At 35.4% G+C, this 6390-nt stretch overlaps 1 long non-coding RNA gene across 1 annotated transcript; it reads left to right on the top strand.

The window, feature by feature from the left end:
- The first annotated feature begins 253 nt into the window (after nucleotides 1–253).
- On the top strand, nucleotides 254–6211 carry LOC135153839 (uncharacterized). Its single transcript, XR_010293298.1, has 3 exons — nucleotides 254–1883; nucleotides 1928–4195; nucleotides 4800–6211. It is a non-coding gene; the product is annotated as an uncharacterized LOC135153839 (long non-coding RNA).
- The last annotated feature ends 179 nt before the right edge of the window (nucleotides 6212–6390 follow it).

Raw genomic sequence — 6390 nt, 5'->3', positions numbered from 1 at the left:
AGATGCCTTTAATATTACTAAGTTTAAAACATGGCTGGCACAATGAAAGCAAGTTGCACGGGGTGCTTTCTCTTTATCTTGCTGCCAGACCCTTATGGCAACCTGCCAGGTTACTGGCTCCGTCATACGTCTGCGACCTACAGACGGGTTAAGGCCGACTTTGTTCAATGTCGTGACAAGTTCTCCACAAATTGAACTTCCAGTAATTACTTCACAAGGAAGGAACTGTAAGAACTTCTCCACAATTGCTAGCATCGGTCACTTCATCTGCACTTATACCATATACGGCACCTTCCGTCTGATGCTGGATCTCTTTGACAATGATGTCCTGTACCGTTTTCTTAATGCAATCAAGAAGTTCATTTTCAGAAGTCTTGGATATGTACATTGCATTTCTTTGGCAATTTTCTAGATGTTCGCGTAAAACAGCATCACCTGCATCTACTTTTAATTCAAGTAGGGCCTTAAGATTGCCAAGGTTAGTATTGTCAGAAGCAACGTCCAAGCCGTCATCTTTGTGGCCCCGCATTGCTATCCCTTGTCTGCCACACACATCAATGCACTTTATTATAGAGGTTAATACCTTTCTATTCTTCTCAACTTGCTGTGCAACAGCCCTTGTTAAAGTTGAATCAATTCGACTCGATGGCCTCTTCATGGTACGAGAAAATTCCTGTAACTTGGCCCAAGAATGTTAATGATAATATAAAGTTCCATGTTTTGAAAGGTCTCCTTCGGCATCTTTCCATGACCTGAATGGGGAGTTGATGAGAGCAGATGCCCGCTTTCCGCAATGAGCAGGAGAGGAAAACAACACCCACGAGAGGCAGTAAATGCCATCCTGTTTCCTTGAGCAGGCTGTATATTCAAATTAGACAAAGTGGCCCAACTAGGCATTAGACCAATTGGCTATTAGACCAAAAGAGAATTGGACTAAGTGGGTTTAGCCCAAATGTTGTTAGCCCATCTAATGATTAGACCAAGTGATATTAGACCAACTGTCAGTAAATCTTTTTTCGGCTTGGACGTTGAATCTTTGCGGAATCCCTGCTCGTAGTAGCTTCCAGAGCATCCATCCTCTTCCAGCTCCACCATTTGTTTGTTGTGGTCCCGCTGGTCCCCTTAAATACCGTGAAGGAGGCACAGTACCTCATTCATTGCTGGGTCATTTCCAGCGCTCATTTAGTGGTACTGGACTGGTCTCCGGCTATGGCCCCGCCTGCAAGATCTTTCCCGGGCCATTATCCTAAGTTCCTCCGTGAGCGCACGGAATGTAATTTCTCTTGGCCTCAAAGGGGTTAGGCGGGAGCGGACTTCATCATCGACCAACCCTCTCATGAATTGATGGGTCAGCTTCACGTCCCTGTCCTCTACCATTACCCTAAGATATGTCCTTTCCTCAGTCGTGCTCAAATTGCCCTCCAGGGCAACAGCATAGGATCCCACCTTCTCATGCTGCCGTGGGTCACCACTGTAAAAATAGTCCGAATATTCCCCTCTCAATACCTCAAACGCTCTCGTTGGAGTTTGCTCGTGAGGAGGGATATTAAGGACCAGTCTTCTAGCTTCCCCACCAAGGTTTCACACTATGGTCGAGAATTCCATATTGACTGGCTGCGGTGATGCTACTAACATGTATTGGATGTCCTGTATCTAGTCCTCAAAGATTTGCTCTCACGCCCAATGAATACTGGAACATTCCGAATTTGATGAGTAACCAGGATGCTATAGTTTGGTTGTCTTCCATCGCTGCTCAAGGCTGGTTCAGCCTGTACACCTGGCTGCTCCTGATTTTCCTGATACCTGCTTATCTGATATCCTGCTGACTACGCCAATTTTATGTAACACTTTGGTTAGAGATTTCAAGATAGCTAACTTTTTATGTAACACTTTGGTTAGAGATTTCAAGATAGCTAACTTTTTTTAGACCGTTTTAATAGTCGGCAGGAGTTACATAAAATAATTTAGGTGACAATGAATAAGTTCATCTGACAACGCTGGAGTAATTATCTGTCACGTTTGGAAGAGAGTGAAAGAAACAAAACCACACTTATACATTAAACAAAGTGAGGAATATAATATTTCAAGCACAACAATAACTTTGTCAGTTGTCAGTGCTTAAAGCTTTCATGAAATGATACCCTGATATCTGGGAAACATTGAAAATAACAGCATTTAAACAACCTTTGGCATTTGGGGCGACCGGTAATTAAATCACATACATAAATTGGGTAAACTACAGTTTAGAATATGGACCAAACTAGATTATATTTAAAGAACCAGTTAATCATGAGCTCTTCTATATTATGTTAAGTCATGGTTAATCTCTAATACACCTGTGCGATCACATGGATATGGAATCTGTCTCGGTATTATCTGATGAGATTGTGACAGGAACAACTGCTGTTGTAGAATATACATGCCTCAAGTTTTAGGAGCATTCCGTGAAAAAAGTATCATGATTCGGAGTACGCAATTCATTAGATGACCTTGGCATTGTTCAAATTGACATTAAATTTGTGATTTTTGTACCAGCTGCATGTAGGTAGTTCATACAGAAATACACAAAATGGCTATTTTCGACTTGACGTGCAGGCACCATAGGAAAAATGTGACTGCAGCATAAAGGAAGCCAGGAAGAAAGGTCATTTCTCTCTTGAGCCCATATCTCATCATGAGCCATTGGTCAAGCAGTGAAAATGTCCCTCTATATTGGACAGTTTATAGGTAAAGATTCTTGTGCAATTTTATCACTTTAATGTTGTATTGTATTGAAGATACAGAATATTGTAGCTTGTGGACCAATTTGATATGATCAGTGAAGTATGATTATTTATATGAGACATTAATAGTTGACCTTTTTTACATGTATGGCTGTTCAATAGCACTTTATAACAATCTTTTCTTAAAGCAGACAATGTTGTAATGTGTCATCTAGATCACTTACATCTGGAGATCAATGCATAACTTTGAAAGGTCTCTTTCTTGTTTTCTACAAATGGAAAAAAAACATGTTTGCCTTCTAGATAATGAATTATGTCATTACTGACCATCTTTTCAAAAATTTCTGTGCGCTGATATTTTAAGCATCATTAATAGTACCTTTTATACAATGCCTGATAAGCTTGTCGTATACCAAGGAATGAGAGCTGAATGTGCAATCTTTTTATCATTGCACACATACCGTCCAAAATTAATCAAGGCTGCACTGAAATTGATATTAAAATAATTAATTTATGAGCTTAACAAAACAAATAATCGGCAGGTTAGCAAAGCAAGTGTCTCCATATTGAAAGAGCTTTGTAGATGAATTGCATAAGAAATAACTGTGATTGCTGGTGCTTGAAATTGTTTCCTTGGTTGCTTAGAATACACTCAAATAGAAACCACATTAATGATAGGTTATGTCATTTAACATTTTCATGCAAGAAACATCGACTTTGTGAAGTTTCTAATCATCAAATGCTGGAAAGGATTTTTTTTTATTATACTGAAGTAATTTTCCACTCAAAAAACAACTAAGTTAACATTTTTTTGCACTGATGTGTTGATTAAACTGTATAAGATTCTGTGCTATTGTAAAATTGTGTGTGAGTGACCAAATTTGTATTGGCAGGGTTGAAATAGACCATTATTTTCCAAGATGACCAAGAGTTGAAGTTTGATCAGGTATGATGTTGTTTGATCATATTGTGATGACAATCATTGATTTTGAAATCGATTAGAAATATCGTTTGGAAAATTATTGTAATTAGTTTTTAGACAGCAATTTACAGCTCTTGAAACAATTTATTGAGGGTCAGAGGGTAAATCAAATCCTTTTGATGTTCAGTTCATGAAGCAGATCCCAGTGATGTTTTTTGTACTTTCTTAAACACTTGTGCAATGTGAGACTGTATGAATGTAACTTTACACATGTATTATGTTTTGAATGAAGTTGATAGGATAATATATGCCTGAATTTGCATTAAATATATTTACAGCGAATAGTGATTAAGGTCATACATGGTGCTGCTTAGAGATGACCCTGTACAACCTATAGATATCTTTTCTATGTACAGGAAACATGCCATAGCTGAGATGCAAAAGATCTTGTTCCTCCTGAAAAAAAAATTTGGCCAGTGCAGACAAAACGTATTAAACTTATATAGAGTTGGCCATAAATACAAATTGTATTTCTTTATTTAAAGGACAAGTCCACCCCAACAAAAACTTGATTTGAATAAAAAGAGAAAAAATCAACAAGCATAACACTGGAAATTTCATCAAAATCGGATGTAAAATAAGAAAGTTATGAAATTTTAAAGTTTCGCTTATTTTTGACAAAATAGTTATATGAACGAGCCAGTTACATCCAGATGAGAGAGTCGATGATGTCACTCACTCACTATTTCTTTTGTATTTTATTATATGAAATATGAAATATTTTGATTTTCTCGTCATTGCCATGTGAAATGAAGTTTCATTTCTCCCTGAACACGTGGAATTCCATTATTTTAACATTTTGTTCTTCAGGCAAGGAGGTCCTAATCATCAAATTCGTAAAAATTGAAATATTGTATAATTCAAACAATAAAAAACAAAAGAAATAGTGAGTGAGTGACATCATCGACTCTCTCATCTGGATGTAACTGGCTCGTTCATATAACTATTTTGTTAAAAATAAGCGAAACTTTGAAATGTCATAACTTTCTTATTTTACATCCGATTTTGATGAAATTTTCAGCATTATGCTTGTCGGATTTTTCTCTATTCATTCAAATCAACATTTTTCTGAGGTGGACTTGACCTTTAAGCAGGACTACACAGATGTGCCAAGCAATATGAAAGCAATATTCTGATTTAAGACAGATAACAAAAATCATTCTAGTATTTGTCAGATGTCTACCTCAATAAAAAAAACAATATCAAGTTTGTATTGAATTACAGATTAGCAATAGATTGAATCTGAAATTTGTCATTCAGAAACAATTGTGGTATCAATGCAACATGAAGAAATGAAATTAGTATTATGCAATTGATTGTTATTACATTTATATGTAGTTTATGCATCAGTTTAACAGGGTCTACTTCTAAATTAATATTAAAGTGCTAATGTTCAAATGATTTTTACTTACATTTCCTTACATTTGTTATACTTCCACATTTGATATGCTGTATTTTTATCAGTGATTACATGGGCAGTGGAAACATAGTAAATGTGATCTAAATGTTCGAAACCAATATTTGCAATTGATTCATCTGATATTAGACATTTAGGATGCATACAGTCATTAGGCAGTAGTATGTTACAGGGCTTGAATGTGGAATTAGTTGTGTTTATTGAATTGAAATGTTATTTTTGGCACACTAATATGATCCAATTTGTACCTTTGTTTAATCATAGATTCATGAGGGGTGTTTAAGTACCCATAATAATCATGAATCATAGATTTTGTGAAAAAAAAAAATATTGAAAAATTATTGCTAACTTGCCCAACATTTAAAAATAATGCATTTCTTATTCATTAATGTTATAAGACAGTTGCTCTGAAAAAAAAGAATGAGTACTTGGTTCATTCCTGGCATTTAATCATGATCCTGATGATCTAACAACTCCATTGTAATTTGGCCTGATGAATCGAATTGTTATATGGATAGGATTTCAGTTTGTAATCTGCAAATAAGTACCAAAAAAAGACCGTAATATTGTCACTGAAATTTTATCAAAAATATGAAATGTTTTTTCTTTAAATTGTATAGAAGTTATCATTTTGCCACTGGAATAACCATTTTCCTCTGTGTAGATGGACATGGAGCTAGCAGCAAGTGTCATTAGGATTTGTTTTAAAGCTCATTTGTATGATTTCTTAGATTTTAAGGACTTTACTTTCTCTGAAATATCAAAATTAGATTTTCTAAATATCAAATTATTTCTTAAATGTTGGTAGCATTCATATACTCTGTAATTTTCCCCTTTAATTTTTTGTAAGAAAAATGAAAATGTTTTACTTTCCTTTTACCGGAAATTACTACTTTTTCATACTAGTTTTACCTGTATTTCAGTTCAAAAGGCTTGCTGGAATTTTATTATGTTTAATCACTGTGTGAAGTAGATTACATACACATTGTTATTAATATTCAAGAGTAGAATGTGCAAACAATGCCTCAGTTTTTATTGTGCTGCAATATCCTACCATAAGGTGCTAGAATAAATCAATCAGTCCAAGTATTTTGGGTGTTAAATCATTCTTCTATTTTTGTCTCATGCTGTTAATATAAAACAAATGATTGTCTGTTCGGGTATTTACCCCCTACATTTTCCTACATACGCATAATTTGCATTGAAATATATCCAAATGCCCCTCAAATGGCCAGATAAGGATTCCCCATGAACCCCATCATATTTAC

This window comes from Lytechinus pictus, chromosome 1 (genome assembly GCF_037042905.1).
Source record: "Lytechinus pictus isolate F3 Inbred chromosome 1, Lp3.0, whole genome shotgun sequence".
In the NCBI taxonomy this organism is placed as follows: domain Eukaryota; kingdom Metazoa; phylum Echinodermata; class Echinoidea; order Temnopleuroida; family Toxopneustidae; genus Lytechinus; species Lytechinus pictus.
The sequence above is the reverse complement of the archived record's forward strand: the minus strand, read 5'-3'. Positions and strand labels throughout refer to the sequence as shown.